At 35.6% G+C, this 21,416-nt stretch overlaps 1 protein-coding gene across 6 annotated transcripts in view; it reads left to right on the top strand.

The window, feature by feature from the left end:
- Nucleotides 1-21,416, top strand: part of DPYD (dihydropyrimidine dehydrogenase) — an 851,840-nt gene that overhangs the window by 226,451 nt on the left and 603,973 nt on the right. The window lies entirely within an intron of this gene.

Below are 21,416 nucleotides of genomic sequence, written 5' to 3'. Positions count from 1 at the left end.
CATTATTTCACAAACACTTACTTGCCCCAGATAATGCTACTAGTCAAAGACAAAGGCTCAGTGTAAACCCTGGTTTTCTGGCTGTAAGGCCACAGCAGTGTCTGTTGCATCTTCTAGGCTAGCCAAATATACCTGGTCATCATTGTGTTTTCTGTTAGATATGAAGCAACTACATTGAAATAAGTTGGGTGAGACCAACTCATATGGCTTAAGAGTTTGTTTGTTTGTTTGTTTTTTAGCTTATGTACTTTACAAAATAATTTTCCTTTGTTTCTTTTCTTCTTTTGACAATGGAAGTATTATTCTGTAACCAGAAGTGAATCTAAGTTTTATGGTGCTTCAAATAACAAAATGTTGGGTTACTACTTTAGAAATTACATTAAAACACTACTGAAAAAGTTAAATACAGGGCCTTAGAAGGGGTCTATGTGGGCTGGGCACAGTGGCTCATGCCTGTAATCTCAGCACTTTGGGAGGCTGAGGTGGGTGGATCATAAGGTCAGTAGTTTGATACCATCCTGACCAACAATATGAAACCCTATCTCTACTGAAAATACAAAAATTAACCAGATATAGTGACACATACCTGTAATCCGAGGTACTCAGGAGGCTGAGGCAGGAAAATCACTTGAGGCCAGGAGGTGGGGCTTGCAGTGAGCCGAGATCACACCACTGCACTCCAGCCTGGCAACTGAGTGAGACTGTCTCAAAAAAAAAAAGGTCTATGTGACGAAGGGCCTTGAAGCCTTAAGTGTTTACCTGCAGTTTTATTTTATTTTGGCATGCCTAGGTGTGATTTTGGGAAAGCTGGTATACAAGTAAGTTTAGGAATAAACCCAGCACATTTATGATACAGTTTGACAAACTGATCAATAAAATCTGTCATTTCAGTTTGTAATCTAAAACTAAGATAAATTATCATGATAATGAAAGTTACTAATATTTATAGCTAATACTTTTTGTAGGTCATTTATAAATAGGATATAGATTAGACTATAGTTGTTAATGATATATCACACTTGGTCTATTATCCCAAAGTTTAACACTTTAAATGAGATTTCTTTATACTACTGCTATTTAAAATAGTACCATCAATTATTTGTGAACGTTTTTCACCCACACTCAACCCACAAACACAAAGTTGAATTATTTCTGAGGGAATAAGATACAGAAAAAAATATGCATTAAGCACTAATGTAGATGACGGGGTGATGGATGCAGCAAACCACCAACATGGCATGTGTATACCTATGTAAGAAACCTGCATGACCTGCACATGTACCCCAGAACTTAAAGTATAATAAATTTAAAAATAATAATAAAATGTTTTTTTTTTATCCTGGTAAAATGTGTCTATCAGAATGCAAATACAAGTAACATCTTTCAAGACTTGATTTGTGTCTCTCCTTTTAGTCTTAATGCAATGATTAATAGAAAAGAATAATGTCTTGATAGATTTCACTAAATATCTGACATTATTCTCCAAAAATCTTTAGAAATCTATTAAAAATATCCCTCACTGACATAATGATTTATAATAGAACTGTGGGACTGGATGAATTGTTAGATGATTTTCATCACAAAAAATATTTTAGTTTGTTTTAAAACCATATCTTAATATCCAGAGCTTAAAAATAATCTGCAGTGATTTGGGGGCAATAACTTTGAAATTTACCAAAGTTGCTTGGTCAAAATTATTTGCTGTTATTCTTTTCTAGATTAGTTTTTAAAAATAAATGTAAATACATACAATTTCCTGAGCAATTTACAGTTTAAAAGATTCATTGGCTTAAGCTTCAACAACTTAAAAAAAGTATATACTTTCATTAAAATATTTGATGAATAATAATATAAGGTAGTGTAAAATATATTATTGTATTAGCATAAATCACTTGTAAAAGGCATGATGCTATAAGTAAACATTTTAGCCACCCATTTTTCTCCAAATAATAATGATAAATAAAATGTAATGAAAGTAGAAAAATTAAGAGGTGAACTGAAAAGGACATATAAATAACTTTTGGGCCAGAAATGGTATAAAAGCATGGAGACTAAGGTTATTCTCTGGTAGCTTCTGCTGGGGAGTGGTCTAGGGTAATTGCCAAAAACATCTTGCATGGTAGAGGACTGAACTCAACTACACCTCAAAGAAAGTTTTTTGAAAAATTGTTGCAACTACTATACAGAGCTGAGGCTTATAGAAAGTGACAGAAAGAAGCAGAGAAAGCTGTACAGCAAGTGTTTTGGGCATGTGTCTATGGCACAGTGATTTGGTTCTGTGATATCACTAATCACGTTGGATGGAGCCCTGGGCTTTAAGAAACTTGGTTCTGCAATAGGAGAGAGGGATGGGAGTATTGTTGAGTGAAGGTGAGTGCATACCTGCTACAAAGCCATAGGGGGCGTGCAAAGAAGGACACAAAATTCACTCAAATGAGAAACAGAAAGGTAGATACTATATTAAGAAAGCTAATCTATTAGTGAGAATCCAAAGACTCCCCTGATGGTATCTGACTTTATCCTAATGAAACATAAATAATATTATAATCAGGCCATTACAATTAACATGTATAAAATAATATCCTAAAATGCGATAAAAAAATCAACAGTGAGTTTAATATGAAAAATTATTGACTGGAAATTTACACTACCATGACAATCCCCATAGAGAAGGTCAGTTTTGGGCTGGATAGGAGCACAAATAGCAGAACTAAAGAAATAAAAAATAAAAATAAGATCTGAGTATTCAACCAGAACACGGTAAAGGGATATGAATAAAAGAAAAGTTTAATAGAGAAATTCAGACTCCAATACACATGTAAAGGAAGTTCCCAAAGAAGAGAGAGACTGGCACAGGAGGAGCCATAATACAGTTATGGTGGAATTTTCCAGAAGAAAGGAAAGATGAAAGTTCTTCACCTAGACGTAGGATTGTGCTAATATTGTGCAATGCTAAGGGTAATGAGAATCAGAACTTCAAAACAAAGAGAAAACAAATTACTTGAAAAACAAATGACAATAACTCTGACCTTAGATTTCTCATCAGCATCAATAGATGTCAGAGGCCAAGAGCACAGTATTTGTAAAGGTTTAAGGTAAAGAACTCTATTTTTCTTTTGAAAGTAATGACATGAATAAAGTTATTTTCAGGCATTTTAAATCTAAGGCAGTTTAACTCTCACTCTCTTTTTTATAAGAACTACTAAGTGTTCTTTAGAAGGAAGGAAACAAACGTGAAATGAAAGAGGAAACTGTGTAAAAATATGGCAGTAAACATTAAATATTTATCCTAGATTAATAATAACTTGAGACGTTAAAAATAAAGATATAAAAATGTTTTTATAATATTGACAAGGAAGTGTTTTGGAAGCAAAAAATAAAAAGAAAAAATCTTTTAAAAGATGTAATATTCATGAAGATTTATACACATTACAGCATAAGCTTACTCAAAATTTGTAAGGTTTATTTGTAGAAGGTTTATTAGATTGATTTAAGAAATCTATAGTTTTCTGAGCCCTATTAATATAGAGTGAGTGCATCTTTTTCATGTACTTGCAGAACATTGTCTATACTCTTATAAGTGTATAGACAATCCTTGACTTAACAGTGATTCAGTTTAGGATTTTCTGACTTCAAAATGCTATAATCCCAGCACTTTCAGAGGCCAAGGCGGGTGAATCACCTGAAGTCTTGTGTTCAAGACCAGCCTAACCAACATGGAAAAACCCTGTCTCTACTAAAAATACAAAAAATTAGCCAGACATGTGGTGCAGGCCTCTAATCCCAGCTACTCGGGAGGCTGAAGCAGGAGAATGGCTTTAACCTGGGAGGCAGAGGTTGTGGTGAGTGGAGATCGTGCCATTGCACTCCAGCCTAGGCAACGAGAGCAGAACTCTATCTCAAAAATAATAATAATAATACAAATAAAATGGTGTAAAAGTGTTACACATTTAGTAGAAAACTTACTTCAAATATTCATTGAACTATATTGTTTTTCATTTTCAGTACTGTATTTAATAAATTACATGAAATATTTTACACCTTATCCTATAATAGGCTTTGTGGTAGATTATTTTGCCTATCTGTGGGCTAATGTTAAGTATCCTGAGCATATGATTTTGAATGAATAACGTTTCTCATAACCAAATTAAAATCACTTATGTTTTCAACTCTATTTGGTAAGTTTAAACCACTTTATTAAACTGGTTTATCAAATCCCCAGTATAGTCATAATAACATGGACTATAATGCTAAAATAATCTTGTGAATCAGTTCCTTTGTATAAAAAATGAACAATCATACCTAAAATTGAAGATTTTTAGGATTGGAGATAGAAATGTTAAGTTCCCCAGAGAGCAGCTTGTAAAGAGGAGGCATTAATCACAAGAAGTTATCACCATTGACTCTAATCCTCACAATAAATTGCTGAAATAATCATTACTCTTTTAATTTTCAGAGCTGGTATTTAGAGAGAACACTTTCTAAGATAACATATGTATGTTTTTCGTTGTAGGTTTTAAGATTTGGCTTAGGTGACAGTTTCCCTTTTAGGTAGGTTAACCTTTTCAAATACTCTGAAGGCACCATTTGTGAAAATGAACCCTGTACCAGACAGGTTGCATATTAATATAGTTTTTTAAAAACTTATTTAAGACATATGAGTGCTCTATTATGCAGGGAGCTACTTATTGGAGAGTCTATGGTTTTATTCATACTGGTGTCTAGGATGTAGAGGGTACGTAAAAAATGGAATGAAATGGTAATTGAATGAAAGAATATTCTGATTTCAGTTAACACAGTGTTTTGTTTTGTTTTTTTAATTGTACTTTAGCTCTGGGGTACATGTGCAGATGATGCAGGATTATTGCATAGGTACATACATGGCAAGCTGGTTTGCTGCCTTAATCCCCCTATGACCTATATCTAGTATTTCTCCCCTCATTATCCCTCCCCACCCACCCCATCCCTGCTTTCCCTGCCCTAGCCCCTACTTACTGACTGCAGTGTGTGATGTTCCCCTCTCTGCGTCCACACGTTCTAATTGTTCAATACCTGCCTAGAAGTGAGAACACAATGGTGTTTGATTTTCTGTTCTTGTGTCAGTTTGCTGAAAATAATGGTTTCCAGATTCATCCATGTCCCTACAAAGGACACAAACTCATCATTTTTCATGGCTGCATATATTCCATGGGGTATATGTGCCACATTTTCTTTATCCAGTGTATCGATGATGGACATTTGGGTTGCTTCCAGGTCTTTGCTATTGTAAACAGTGCCACAATGAACATATGTGTCTGTGTGTCTTTATAAGAGAACAATTTATAATTCTTTGCGTATATAACTAGTAATGGGATTGCTGGGTCAAATGGAATTTCTATTTTTAGGTCCTTCAGGAATCACCACACTGTCTTCCACAATGGTTGAACTAATATGCACTCCCACCAACAGTGTAAACGTGTGTTCCCATTTCTCTACATCCTCTCCAGCATCTGTTGTCTACAGATTTTTGAATGATTGCCATTCTAACTGGTGTGAGATGGTATCTCAATGTGGTTTTGATTTGCATTTCTCTAATAACCAGTGATGATGAGCATTTTTTCATGTTTCTTGGCCTCATTGATGTCTTCTTTTGAAAAGTGTCTGTTCATATCCTTTGCCCACTTTTGAATGGGCTTGTTTGTTTTTTTCTTGTAAATCTGTTTTAGTTCTTTGTAGATTCTGGCTATTAGGCCTTTGTCAGATGGGTAGATTGCAAAAATGTTTTCCCATTCTGTTGGTTGCTGGTTCACTCTAATTTTCCTTTGCTGTGCAGAAGTTCTGGAGTTTAATTAGATCCCATTTGTCTATTTTGGCTTTTATTGCCATTGCTTTTGGTATTTTAGCCAGGAGGTCCTTACTTATGCCTATGTCCTGAATGGTTTTGCCTAGGTTTCCTTCTAGGGTTTTTATGGTTTTAGGTCTTATGTTTAGATCTTTAATCCATCTGGTGTTATTTTTAGCATAAGGTGTCAGTAAGGGGTCCAGTTTATGCTCTCTGCACATGGCTAGCCAGTTTTCCCAACACCATTTATTAAACAGGGGATCCTTTCCACATTGCTTGTTTTTCTCAGGTTTGTCAAAGATCCGATGGTTGTAGATATGTGGTGTTGCTTCTGAGGCCTCTGTTCTGTTCCATTGGTCTATGTCTCTCTTTTGGTACCAGTAATACTGTGCTGTTTTGATTACTGTTGCCTTGTAGTATAGTTTGAAGTCAGGCAGCATGATGCCTCCAGCTTTGTTCTTTTGCTTAGAACTGTTTTGGCTATGCAGGCCCTCTTTTGGTTCCATATGAAGTTTGAAGTGTTTTTTTCCAGTTCTGTGAAGAAGGTCATTGGCAGCCTGATGGAGATAGAGTTAAATCTGTAAATTACTTTGGGCAGTATGGCCATTTTCACAATGTTGATTCTTTCCAACCATGAGCCTGGGATGTTTTTCCATCTGTTTGTGTCCTCTCTGATTTCACTGAGCAGTGGTTTGTAGTTCTTCTTGAAGAGGTCCTTTACATCCTTTGTTAGTTGTATTCCTAGGTATTTTATTCTCTTTGTAGCAATTGTGAATGGGAGTTCACTTTTGATTTGGCTCTCTGTTTATCTGTTATTGGTGTATAGAAATGCTTGTGATTTCTGCACATTGATTTTGTATCCCGAGACTTTGCTGACTTTGCTTATCAGTTTCAGGAGATTTTGGGCTGAGACGATAGGGTCTTCTAATTGTACAATCAAGTCATCTGCAAATAGAGACAATTTGACTTCCTCCTTTCCTATTTGAATACCCTTTATTTCTTTTTCTTGCCTGATTGCTCTGGCTAGAATTTCCAGTACTATATTGAATAGGAGTGGTGAGAGAGGGCATCCTTGTCTAGTGTCAGATTTCAAAGGGAATGCTTCCAGTTTTTGCCCATTCAGTATGATATTGGCTGTTGGTTTGTCGTAAATAGCTTTTATTATTTTGAGATACGTTCCATCCATACCTAGTTTATTGCGAGTTTTTAGCATCAAGAGTTTTTGTCAAAGGCCTTCTCTGCGTCAATTGAGATACTCATGTAGTTTTTGTCTTTGGTTCTGTTTATGTGGTTGATTACGTTTGTGGACTTGCATATGTTGAACCAGCCTTGCATCCCCGGGATGAAGCCTACTTGATCATGAGGAATAAGCTTTTTGATTTGCTGTTGCATTCTGTTTGCCAGTATTTTATTAAAGATTTTTGCATTGATGTTCATCATGGATATTGACCTGAAGTTTTCTTTTTTAGTTGTGTCTCTGCCCGGTTTTGGTATTAGGATGATGTTGGTCTCATAAAATGTGTTGGGATGGATTCCCTCTTTTTGTATTGTTTGGAATAGTTTCAGAAGGAGTGGTACCACCTCCTCTTTGTACGTCTGGTAGAATTTGGCTGTAAACCCGAGATGGCCGAATAAAAGGCAGCTCCGGAAAGCAGCTCCCAGCTAGAGAGATGCAGAGACACATGGTCTTCACAGTTCCTAATGAAGTCCCAGGGTCATTTTGTGGGTCTGGTTGGACAGTGTGTATAAACCAAATAGGGCAAGTTGTGGCAAGGTGGGGCACTACCCCACCTAGGAGGAGCGTGCCACTGACCGGAGGACAGGGTGATCTCCCCCTCTGGGACTTTGGTCCAGATGTAGTGCTCTACCCAAGCCCTCTACAACCCACAGGACCGGAGATCTTCGCTGGACTGAAGTGCCTTAGTGAGCTGCCTGAACAAGGCAGAACAACAACTTCGACTGGCTCCGGGCAATCCCTGTAGATCTAGGCAGAAGCACTGGCTGACGCTGAGAAAGCCAAAAAGCTGGTGGGATGGAGCTACCCGTCCCCCGTAAGAAAGCTAACACAGTATATTTAACCTGTCAGAGATATCTCTCAATAATGTCTATTTTAATAATATAAAAATTATGAAAAAACATCTTTGAGAATTACTAATACAGTAATAATTTTGATAACAAAACTTAACATGATATGAATCTTTTATAATTTCCAATACATTTGAAACACAGTTCTTACTTTTGGGGTTCCTGGTTAATTGTTGTGAAGAAAACTATTTGTCTAGAAATCCAAGTATATTTCTTTTCAAAGGATGAATGCAATGATTAGTAAGTACTCAGTATTTCCATTGATTTATTTTACAAAAGAAAACAAATAACAAAGAAAATTACATAGAAACATCTTCTAGAGGGATGTAATTTTAGTACTTTTGGATGCACAAACAGCAATCTTTCTCCGTTTCAGCGTTCAAAAGGCAACAAGACATTCATCCTGCTACTTAAGGAACTCAAGAAACTTAAACCAGCAAAAGAAAAATGATGTATTATTTTTATTAAGATTTATCTTAGACCTAAACTGATGAAATAATATTTCTTTTGAAATTATCAAAATTATTTTTATTTTATAATGAAATCAAGCTAAACACTTGCAAGAGTATAATCCTCTTATGAGGTATACAGAATACAACCACACTGTTACAATTCATTCTTCAACTAGTAGAGATGTTCTAAAATTTTTAAGAATATTTTACTTTTTATGACTTCCCTATAGTTTATATTTGGTTAATTAGAACAGAGTAATTGAGGAATAATTATAGCTATCAAACATTTGTTTTTATTTTCATTATGTACTGTTTTAGAAAGCAATAAAGATTAAAATAAGCAAGAGTTACCCTCAAATTAGAATTTTATAATAATGATTAGAAAATTATACTGTTTCTGTCTTCAGAAGGTGAGGGGACTTAGGGGGGAAATTCTGTGGCTCCTCTGTGCGTTGCAATCTTTCCATTTTAAATATCATTATAATCTCTCCCTTGCTTCAATGTAATGTGAAAATCATGGAGAAAATGCTGGTAAAGTCAATTTGGAGTGATACAATAAATGTGCTTTATAGATGAATGAAACGTGAGAAATCACAGGATGAACATGCAGGAAAATTAATATTAAAAATGTTCGTCAAGAATATACTAGGTACCAAAAAAAGAGAATATGCTATGCACTTACAAAGTAAAAAAAATTACAAAGTAAAATTAAAAAGAATATTCATTTGTAGTTAATTGTTCTTTGTTATTACTTAGGTAGAACTGTTTTCCTTGGTGACTTTTACTACTTTGTTTAAGCATGTCACTGGAGTTGGGGAATTTTCAAATTCATCACAATATTGTTGAGTGCCTGTGAAAATAATCCTAAAATCCTCCAACTGCTACAGTATTTGTAGGGAAGGGAACACCTTAAAAATAACACAAATACAATGTTATAAGATAAGAAAAGGAAATGAAATATATAGAGGTAGGGAAGGAAGAAATAAAATTGTCTTTGTTAGCGGATGACACAGTTGTCTATGTAGAGAATTCCGAAGAATCAGCAGAGAAACTCCTGGAACTAGTATGCAATTATGGCAAAAAGTTCAATACAGCAAAGTCAGCCACTTTTCTTTACAGTAGCAATAAATAATTAGAATTTGAAATTAAAAGTATGCCATTTACATTTATACCCTTAAAAATAAAATACTTAGGTATAAATCTAATGAAATATGTGCAAGATGTATATGAGGGAAACTATGAAACTGTGGTCAAACAAACAAACAAAAACTAAATAAATGGAGACAGGTTTCCAAATAGAAAACTCAGTATTGTCAAGATGTCACTTCTTCCCAATTTGATCTATAGATTCAGTGCAATCCCAAATCAAAATCTCAGCAAACTATTTTATAGATATTGACAAATTTATTTTAAAGTTTATATACAGAGGCAAAAGACCCAAATTAACCAACATAATATTGAACAGCCAAGTTGAAGGACTCAGACTACCTGACTTTAAGACTTACTGTTAAGTTACGGTAGTCAAGACAGTGTGGTGTTGTTAAAATAATAAACAATAGATCACTGGAACAGAATAGAGAGCCCAGAAATAGACACTCACAAATACAGTCAACTTATCTTTGACAAAAGAGCAAAGACAATATAATGGAGAAAGACAGTCTTTTCCACAATGATGTTTGTACCACCCTACTTCCATATGTCAAAAATGAATCTAGAAGCAGACCTTATACCCATTACAAAAATTAATTAAAAAGGGATTATAAAACCTCAATGTAAAATGCAAAACTATAAAACTCTTAGAAGATAACCCGGGAGAAAATCTAGATGATCTTGGGTTAAACAATAACTTTTTAGGTACAACCTCAAAGGTAAGATTTATAAAATAAATTATGGCTAAGTGGACTTTGTCAAATATAAAAAGTTCCGAACTTGGTGTGGTGGAATGTACCTGTAAGTCATGGTTACTCAGGAGGCTGAGGAAAAAGGATTGCTTGAGTGCAGGAGTTTGAGACCAGCCTGGGCAGCATAGTGAGACTCTCATCTTAAAACAAACACAAAAACAAAATTAAAACTTCTATTCTGCAGGCAACTGTCTTGAAAGAAATGAACAGACAAGCCACAGACTGGGAGAAAATATTCGCAAAAGACATAAGACATATCTGATAAGGAACTACTATCCAAAATGTCTAAAAACCTCTTACCACCCAACAATATGAAAACTACCCATTTAAAAAATGATACAATGACCTTAGCAGATATGTCCCCAAGAAATACAGATGGAAAATAAGCATCTGAAGAGATGCTTCACATATGTCATCAGGGAAATGCAACATAAAACAATAGTGAGGGGCCGGGCGCGGTGGCTCACACCTGTAATCCCAGCACTTTGGGAGGCCGAGGCGGTTGGATCACGAGGTCAAGAGATGGAGACCATCCTGGTCAACATGGTGAAACCCCGTCTCTACTAAAAATACAAAAAAAAAATTAGCTGGGCATGGTGGCGCGTGCCTGTAATCCCAGCGACTCAGGAGGCTGAGGCAGGAGAATTGCTTTAACCCAGGAGGTAGAGGTTGCAGTGAGCTGGGATCGTGCGGTTGCGGTGAGCCAAGATCGCACCATTGCACTGGAGCCTGGGTAACGAGCGAAAACTCCATCTCAAAAAAAAATGGTTAGTCTGCTCAGGTTGCTATAACAAAACACCATCAACTGGATAGCTTATAAACAACACAAATTATTTCTCTCAGTTCTGGATGCTGGAAATTCCAAAATCAAAGTGTTTGTGGATTTATAATGTGCTCAGGACCTGCTTTCTGGTAATAGGTGAAGTCTTTTTTACTGTGCCTGTCTCACATGTGGCAGGGGCAAGGTAGTTCTCCTTGGGCTGTGTATAAGGGAACTAATCTAATTGAGGAGGGCTCCTTATGACCTAATCACCTCCTAAAGCTCTCATAACCTAATCACTTAAAAAAAAAAAAAAAAAAACCTCCTTTATAATATTAGTGGTTTTCAAGATATGAATTGAATGGAGTCCATGGCATGGACACAAACATTCAGAGGAGACCAAACAGCCAAAATGTACAACACTGACAACACCAAATGCTGACAGGATGAAGAGAAATAGGAATTTTTCTTCTTTCCTGGTGGGAATGCAAAATAGTACAGCCTATTTGGAAGATAGTTTGACAGTATCTTGCAAAATTAAACATACTCTTATATGATCTAGCAATTGTGCTTCCTATTTACCCCAAAGAGTTGACAACTTACATTAACATGCAAACCTGCACATGAATATTTATAGCAGCTTTGTTCATAATCACCAAAACTTTTGAGATATTCTTCAGTAGATGAATGCATAAATAAACTATGGTATGTACAGATATTGGAATATTATTCAGGACCAAAAGGAGAGGAGCTATCAAGTCATGGAGAGACATGGAGGAAACTTAAATCTGTTACTAAATGAAAGAAATCAATCTCAAAAGGCTGTATATTGTATGCTTTCAACTATGTGGCATTCTAGAAAAGGCAAAACTATGGAGGCACTAAAAAAATGAGTGGTTACTGGGAAGAAGGTGGGAGAGGGATGTGTATGGAGAGTAAGAAGATTTTTAGGACAGTGAAAGAAACGGTTGTGTATGATTTTGTAGTCCTATGATGCTATTTTCATAATAAATTTATGCAAACCCATTGAAGGTTCACCGATTGTAATAAATGTACACAAATGTACCACTCTGTAGAGGTTGTTGATAACACGGAGGCAGTTCTCTTAATACACCGACTACCTTAGTTCTTGAGTGGCAGGATAGCATGGTGGGAAACCAGATGATGTAGTTCAGTGTTTTTTAAATACTTCATGAACAACTGTTGGTTTGTAAAGTTAATTTATTAATTATAATAACCAACTACTTTTGTTAGTAGATCGGCTAGAATATATTATATCAAAATATATTTTATCAGAATATAAGAATTTAATATATTAGAATATAACATATTCTAAGTGTGTTAGGAATGATATAATGTGTTCAGTTATTCATTTCTTATTGAAACATTATAGATAGATAATGAATTTTTGACAATCACTGAGAAAATTTGATAATCACAGAGTTTAAGAGTTCAGGCTCTCGAGTCAAGTAACCTTAGGATAAAATCTTTTGCATGTGAGCTTAGCCCTAGTTTTCTCACCTAGGAAATGGATCTGATTGTACCTCCATAGGGTTGAAGACTAAATGATAGAGATTTAACTTAGAGCCTGGCACATAGGATGTTTTTCAGTAAATATTGGCCTTACTGTGGGGAAATACATATTAGGTATACTTTTAGTTCATCCTTAAATATTTCAGTCGCTCTCTTCTGATATTAAGAAGTTTGTTTCATTTGTTCAATTATTGTGGCAGCTGACCCTTCATCTTAAAAATTAAATTTTAGAATATTAGTTGATGGACAACTGGCATTTGCTTTGCGAAGTTCTCATGTTGTGTTTTTCAGCTCCATCAATTCACTAATATTCCTCTCTACGTTGTCCATTCTTGTTAGCATTTCATCAAATCTTTTTTCAAGGTTCTTAGTTTCTTTGCATTGGGTTAGAACATGTTCTTTTAGTTCACTGAAGTTTCTTATTACCCACCTTCTGAAGTCTGATTCTGTCATTTCATCACACTCCTTCTCCATCCAGCCTTGTTCCGTTGCTGATGAGGAGTTGTGATCCCTTGTAGGAGGAGAGGTGTTCTGGTTTTGGGTGTTTTCATCCTTTTTGCGCTGGTTTCTTCCCATCTTTGTGGTTTTATCCACCTGTTGTTTTTGTAGTTGCTGACTTTCAGATTGGGTCTCTGAGTGAATTTCCGGTTTGTGGATAATGAAGTTATTTCTGTTTCTTAGTTTTCCTTCTAACAGTCTGGCCTCTCTGCTGTAGGACTGCTGAGGTCCACTCCAGGCCCTGCTTGCCTGCGGATCACCTGCAGCAGCTGCAAAACAGTAATGGTTGCTACCAGCTTCTTCTTCTGCTATCTTTGTGTCCCAGAATGATACCCGCTAAATGTCAGTCTGAGGTCTCCTTTATGAAGTGACTCTTTGGATATACGGGGTTCAGGGAGCTGCTTGAGGACACAGTCTGTCCTTTATTGGAGCTCAAGTGCTGATCTGTGAGCTCCGTTGTTCATTCAGAGTTGCTGGGCAGGTACGTTTAGGTCTGCTGCAGCAGAACTCATAAACTCCCCCCCCACCTTTTTTTTTCCCAGGTGCTCTGTCCCAGGGAGTTATGGCTTTATTTATGAGTTTCCATTGTGCTGCTGCCTTTTTTCTTTTTTTTTTCCAGGGCTGCCGTGCCCAGCGAGGAGGCAGCCTAGTCACTGGCTGCCTGCAGAGGCTTTGCTGAGCTGCTGTGGGCTCTGCCCAGCTGCCCTGTGATCTTCCCTGCAGTCCTGTTTATATGGGCGTAGTTAGAACTGCCTCGGCAATGGTGGCCTGCCTCTGTAATGGAGGATTCTCTCTGTAGTGGCAGGTTGCCTCCCCAAGGGCGGGCTGCCTCAGCGATGGAGGACTGCCTCTGTAGTGGTGGAGTGCCTCAGTAATGGCAGACGCCCCTCCCCCACAGACCTGGACGGTCCCAGGTTCAGCTGTGCTTGCTGTGAAACTCTCAACCCAGAGCGTTTTTTCAGTTACTGATTTTTTTTTTTTTTTTTTTTTTTGTGGGGGTGGTGGGAACAGCCAAGCCTGATCACCAGCTCCCTGACTCAGAGTCTGTTTTTTTTTTTTCCAGTTGAATGGTCAACTCTCTCCCAGGTGTTCCAGTCGCCTGTTGAAAAGGCAATGGGATCTATGTGAATTCCCATGCTGTGACTCACTGCTGAAACTGCGGTGCTGAGATTCCTGGCGGGTTTTTTGCCCAGGAATTTCCTGGCCTCACTCCCTATTTCAGTCTCCTTTTAAATCAGATGAATGGGCGATCTGCCTTCCTGGGGCTCCAATCGCCAGCTAAGAGGGCACCCGGACCAGTGTATTTTGTACCGAGAATCACAGTGCCAGGGTGCTGGCAAAGCAGCCGCATGGGCCAAAACAGCCACGCCTGCCACAGCCACGCTGGCGACCCATGGGGCTCCTCCACCTGGGAATCTCCTGGTCTGTGGGCAAAAAATCCGTTTGGAAATGCGGTGTCCACTCACCCTCTGCACTTTCACTGGGATCTGCAGTCCTGAACTGTTCCTAGTTGGCCATCTTCCCCGAGGTCCTCAACATTTGCTTAAAAGAAAAAGAGAGGGGCCTTTCTCACCCAAAGAGCCGAAATATTTTAGAATTTTTTTGTTACATTATGAAACGATAGGGAACAATATTCTAAGAAAAATCTCTTGGGAATATGATACTGTAAATAACTGGACCTAATATATCTTTTGTTTTTTTTGAGACTAAATCCCCCACTCTGTTTTCAGGTTGGAGTGCCGTGGCATGATGATCTCAGCTCACTGCAACCTCAGCCTCCCAGGTTCAACCAGTTCTCCCCAGTAGCTGTTACTACAGGCACACGCCACCATGCCCAGCTAATTTTTGTATTTTTAGCAGAGACGGGGTTTCACCATGTTGGCCAGGATGTCTCGATCTCTTGACCTTGTGATCTGCCTGACTCAGCCTCCCAAAGTGCTGGGATTATAGGCGTGAGCCACTGCACTCGGCCTGGACCTAATATATCTTTTATGTATAACTTATTTGTAATTTTATGTTACATTTCTTTGAAGACTGATGTAGTTTAATAAAAGAATGAAAAATATTTTATTTTTTTTTTGCAGCTAGCCTAAGCTTATATTTATTTATTTATTTTTTAATTGTGCTTTAAGTTCTGGGATACATACGCAGATCTGGCAGGATTGTTGAGTAGGTACACACATGCCATAGTGGTTTCTTTTTGAAAAATATTTTTCATATTTATGGACATTTTAAAATTGTGTAATTTGTTTTAATTTACTAACTTTTGTAAAATTTTATTTTTAATTTTAACAAAATTAATTTAACCTCCCCCTTTTCTTGGTCTTTTTTTTTTTAAATTGTACTTTGGGATCTGGTGTACATGTGCACATCCTGCATCCTGCAGGATTGTTGCATAGGTAAATACATGCCAGAGTGGTTTGCTGTCTGCACCCCCACCCCCTGCTGTCCCTCCCCTTCTCTCTATCCCCCACCCCCGACACCTAGCCCACTGAGTGTTATTCCTTTCCCTGTGCCCAAGTGTTCTCATTGTTCATCACCCACCTATGAGTGAAAACATGCAGTGTTTGATTTTCTGTTCTTGTGTCAGTTTGCTGAGAACAATGGTTTCTAGATTCATCCATGTCTCTACAAAGGACACAAACTCGTCGTTTTTTGTGGCCGCGTAGTATTCCATGATGTATATGTGTCACATTTTCTTTTCCAGTCTATCATCGACGGGCATTTGGGTTGTTTCCAGGTCTTTGCCATTGTAAACAGCACCACAATGAACATACATGTGCATGTGTCTTTATAATAGAATGATTTATAATCCTTTGGGTAACCCCTTTTTTTTTTAGCTTATACTGTCTATTCATCGGCAGTTTAAGAAAAAATATCCCAACTCATTTTAGACATAATTTAGTATTACATTATTAGTTATTTCAATTTACATTTTTTATAAAATGCCAACTATAAATTTATAATTGATTGATTTCACTTTTCATAGTTTCATAATATACTTAAATACAAATTACTACCCCCATTCACCCATAAAATATTTTTGGAGCTGTTGATTTGACTTTTTATCCATTTGCCCTAATTTTGTCAGAATCAGGCTACATTCATAGAAGTATATCGGGTATATATGAAATTATCCATTATTTGTATCTTAGTTAAAAAAGAGTTGGATGCAATGTTTTAAAAGGATAGAGGGCCACTTATGTCTTCAGGTCTTTAGTAACTTATGTATTTCAGAATTTAGAGTGGATGATGGAAGAACATTAGTGTCTAAAAAAATGTTGTATGTGCCCTCACATATTTCCTAGGTGCAGTAGTATTCTGAAGCCAGCTCGGACCAGCTCTAGTGCTGATTAAAGTTTTAGGAATTTTGTAAATGGTTTGTGAAACACAGTAATTATGAAAAATTAAAGTATACAAATATGTAGTCATAAAAATCATTTTAAAAATAACTATAACAAATACTAAAAACTCATTGCCTCTAAATCATTTATTTTCTGTTAATTGTGCTCATGATATTATATCTATTGCATCATATATTAGAAATTTTAATTTTTGCAGTGATGGATGTGTTCGATGTATTATCCACTAGCCACATATGGTTATTGAGCACTTGAAATATGACTAGTGCTACTGAGGTAGTGTATTTTTAATTTTATTTAGTTGTAATTTATATTTGAACTTAAACAATCAAATGTGGCTAGTGGATTCCATATTGGACAGTATGAGTTTAGATATACTCTGTCTCATGTAATTTGAACACTAGAAAGTAAATAGCATTTGCTATATGGCCAGGCAGTCTCTTAAAGCACTTTCCAGGTATTAACTAGATCATTAAATCTTCAAAGCATCTCTTTGAAATATATGTTATTAATCCCACCTTATTAAGGAGACTAAGGCATAGAAATGTTTAAGGACTTGTTCAATTCCATATATCATGAAAATGATGGAAGTCAAGACTCAATTTCAAGAGTCTAGTTTCAGTGACATACTTTTAAAAATAATTCAACCATTGTGGAAGACAGTGTGGCTATTCCTCAAGGATCTAGAAATAGAAATACCATTTTACCCAGCAATCCCATTACTGCGTATATGCCCAAAGGCTTATAAATCGTTCTATTATAAAGACACATGCACACATATGTTCATTGTGGCACTGTTCATAATAGCAAAGACTTGGAACCAATGAAATGCTCATCAGTGATAGACTGGATAAAGAAAATGTGGCACGTATACACCATGGAATATTATGCAGCCATAAAAGTTCATGTTCTTTGCAGGGACATGGATGAAACTGGAAACCATCGTTCTCAGCAAACTGACACAAGAACAGAAAACCAAACACCACATGTTCTCACTCATAAGTGGATGTTGAACAGCGAGAATACATGGACACAGGGAAGGGAACATCACTCACTGGGTCCTGGGGGTGGGGGGGCTAGGGGAGGAATAGCAGGGGGTAGGGAGATTGGAGAGGGATAGCATTAGGAGAAATACCTAATGTAGATGACGGGATGATGAATGCAGCAAACCACCACTGTGGCATATGTACACCTATGTAACAAACCTGCCCAATCTGCACATGTACCCCAGAACTTAAAGTATAATAAATAAATTTTACAAAATAAACAAATATATATATACCACCTGTTGTGCTGAAGTTCACAAAAATTTGGTTCAATTATTTACCCCTTAAAAAATTGCATCAAGGTTAATCCAAACTCCTATAAAACTCAGGGGGGTCATCCAGTGCAATAAAAAGTTGTGAAAGAAAAAAACCTAGAACAGAACAGGCAAAGGGATACCAATTATAAAGCAGTGTGTATTGAACCAAGCAATGTAATGAGTATGTATTAAGCAACTCTTAAGCTGCATTGCCTGGGGGGCTAACAATGTACATTCTAGTATGTGTCCTGATGCTTTGTGTACTGAGTGTGCTTGCTTTCATTTCTTCAAATACCTTGAGAGGCTACAACTAGGCGTTGGGTACTTAGTGGGGATTCAATAAACATTTTGAAAAATAATTCAGTGTTTGCATTTGATAGTCTTTTGAAAAAATGCTTAAAAGTTTTATTCAAATATATTAAAATATTCTTAGGTGAAAATAGATACCTATTGTTTATTGTTAGAAAATTGCTAGTTTATTATTTGCATGCTGTTAGCTAGAATTTGTGTCAGATATACTAGGCATCTCAGAACTTTCCTATTTCTTGCTTCTGAGTGAATACTGAGAACAAATTCTATTCAATTTGGTTATCACAGCATAACTTCACATTTTAACGAACACTGTAGCCTAAAACAATTCTTAGTAGTCATCATTAAATCTGTTTCCATTGTAAAAGATATGAGCAATAAATGATACTTTTAAATAAATCATAAATGTCTTCATTCAGAATTTGTTCAAATGAAATGCTAATTTGTAAATGTTAGCAGATTTTAACATGGGAAAGTTAAATATTTAATTATTAGTTCACAAAGCTAAAATTATTCAACTAAATATGAAGGAAATTAGCATTTATTTAATCTCTAAATGAAATTAGCTATATCTCTCCCTGATTATGTTGAATGTATGTTTTAAATATGTATTTATGAAAAGTATGTGAAATCTTTCTTTGGGGAAATATAAAAACATATATTTTAACTACATTTTAGTTAATCTAATAAAATATATATTTAAGAAAAGTATGTTAAACCTTTCTTTGGGGAAATATAAAATATATTTTGACTACATTTTAATTAATGATCATATAACATTATTTATTAATTTAGAACTAGAATTCAGTTCCTGTTCACACTGCTTAGAAAGGAATAAAATATAAAATATATTTTAACTACGTTTTAATTGATGATCATATAACATTATTTATTAATTTAGAACTAGAATTTCGTTCCTGTTCACATTGCTTAGAAAGGAATAGAAGGTAACATTATATGTCAGTTCAAAAATAGTATGTAAGAAAATCTGCATTGTTTGGATAGCACAGGGAAGAGTAGAAACATATATTAATAATTTGTAAATTATATAGATTGTAGCTAGGAATAAGAAATTATTGTACTACCAATTTAAACTCTTGAGTAGTTAATACATATTCCCACACATATATAAAAACACTGGAAATTAAAAGATGAATTCTAATATATTGTCTCCCCTTAAAGATTTTATGATCAAAAGGAGGAAACAGATAAGTAAACCAGTAAAATGTGACAAAGCATTAGAATTAAAATGACAAAATATTAGAAGAACTTTTATGAGAACCATTCATCTCATGCTGAGAAATTGACCCTGTAATACTTGTTAATAATACCCTCTTCAATTTTTTAAATGAGATCATCTGGATGTTCCTTATGTGTTTTTAATTTATTTACAGTAGTTGGTGGTATATGTGGGATGAGGTTAAGAAAATGAAAAGACCTGTCATCTTTATTCCTCACTCTTAAGAAAATTTACATTTATATCTATTGATCTCTGTCTGGGTTTCCAGAAGGAGAGAAAGTTACTGCTTTGACCTATTAAATGCAAACAACCCTGTGAGCTAATCCAGTAGATATCATACATAATTTACCTATAATATGAATTTCTTCACTGGCCACTTTTATCAGCAGTCAAGTTTTCATAAGAGTAGAATAGTGAGAATATTGTGATTCATTTCTTTTACTTTTAGTTCTATCAATCTCGCTTTATATATTTAAAATTGTAATTTGGAGCCTATACCTTTAGAATTGTAAAATATTTTTGAGTGGCTGACTGATTTATGCTATAAAAAGTTCTTTAAGTTTAGAACATTTTATAGAATATTTTAGAACATCTTGCCTTAAAGTCTAATATTTCATATGTGTGTATATACATATATATCAATATGAGACACTAACCAAAACAAAGCTGTACCAGCTTTCATTTCTTCAAACACCTTGAGAGTCTTTAACGAGATGTTGGGTACTTAGTGGGGATTCAATAAACATTTTGAAAGCTGTACCAGCTTTGTTTTGGTTAGTGTTTGCATTGTCTAACTTTTCTAGTCTTTATACCTGTCTGTGTTCTTATATTTCAAGTATTTATCTTCCATAGCTTTTGTCTTTTAATTGGAATTTTAGTCCATTTACATTTAAAATAATTTCTCATTTTTATATTTACCATCTCAAAATTTTTTTGACCTTCTTTGACCTATTATAACAATTTTAATTAATAGATTTTTATTAATATGTTTTTAAATACATTTTTAAATCCCACTCCCTCTTTTCACATTAGCTGGTTATGGGTGTTTGCTAAATATATTTTACTAAATTTAAAAAATTTCTGTTATTTGTAACAAATTCCAGTTTTATAATGAAGTTTACATTCTTCTTAAATATTTTTGAACATAATCATAGTTATTCTAAAATTTATGTTTTATAACTATGCTTACCGGATTATGTATGTATCTCTTTCTATATTTTTAGGTTTATTTTTCTTCAGTCTTGGATTTTTAAAAATAAAACCCCAGACATTTTATCAAAAAATGTGTAGAAACTGCGGTTGACTTATTATTCTCCACAGAAAGTGTATTCTATCTTTGGTAGATAGATAAGAGTGGAGACTGATCACTGCCATTTAAATCCAGGTCTGGATTGGTTGTTTACCTTTCATTTGCCCTACATATAGAGTGTTGCCCTCCAGAAGTTTTAACTGTACACTGAGGTGTTTTCTAGGGCTCTTTCTTATTTGGTCACTCTGGTTTTTGTTTTCCCTGGACCATCAGGTTTTCTGTTTAGATCCTTAGGTTTTTGTCCTATGCAGTTTAAGAATTAAGCTCACTTTTCTGCACTTTATTTTGCTCCAGTTTAATGGCCTCCTATATTTCCAAAACTCTGTGTCTCTCTGGTTTCAAAAGACTGCTAACATCTCTTTTTTGAGCTGTGGTCCTCCTCAAGATTCTTAGCCTTCCTCCCTTTGAATGCCTCAGGGGAAAGCTGACTTCTGGTTACCTCATTTGGTTCTTCCTTCCTTTCTAAGATCTTAGCCCTTCCAAGACTGCCTGCTTTAGTAGCTCTTCAATGCTTCTATTATTTTAAAAAAATTATTATTCTCCCAAAGTTTATCTATCATAATCAAAAGCAGAATTCAAACAATTATTTATTAAATGTCTACCGTGTGCCACGGTAATGCTAACTCCTGTAGCATAAGGGTACTATATTTATATGTGGCATGTATTCTGATTCAAGAAACTAATGTTGTACTGACTGACATGGAAACATAACACATGCCACAGATATGTGGTTATGTTAGAGATATACAGATTATGCTGCAGGAGTTTAGAGGAGGGGCACTAACTCACCTTCTAAGTGGAGTGTTTCCTAGAGGAGGCATGATTCAAGAAAGGAAAGATTTG

Source organism: Sapajus apella, unplaced genomic scaffold (genome assembly GCF_009761245.1).
Source record: "Sapajus apella isolate SASKATOON/1434 unplaced genomic scaffold, GSC_monkey_1.0 scaffold64, whole genome shotgun sequence".
NCBI classification, from domain to species: domain Eukaryota; kingdom Metazoa; phylum Chordata; class Mammalia; order Primates; family Cebidae; genus Sapajus; species Sapajus apella.
The sequence above is the reverse complement of the archived record's forward strand: the minus strand, read 5'-3'. Positions and strand labels throughout refer to the sequence as shown.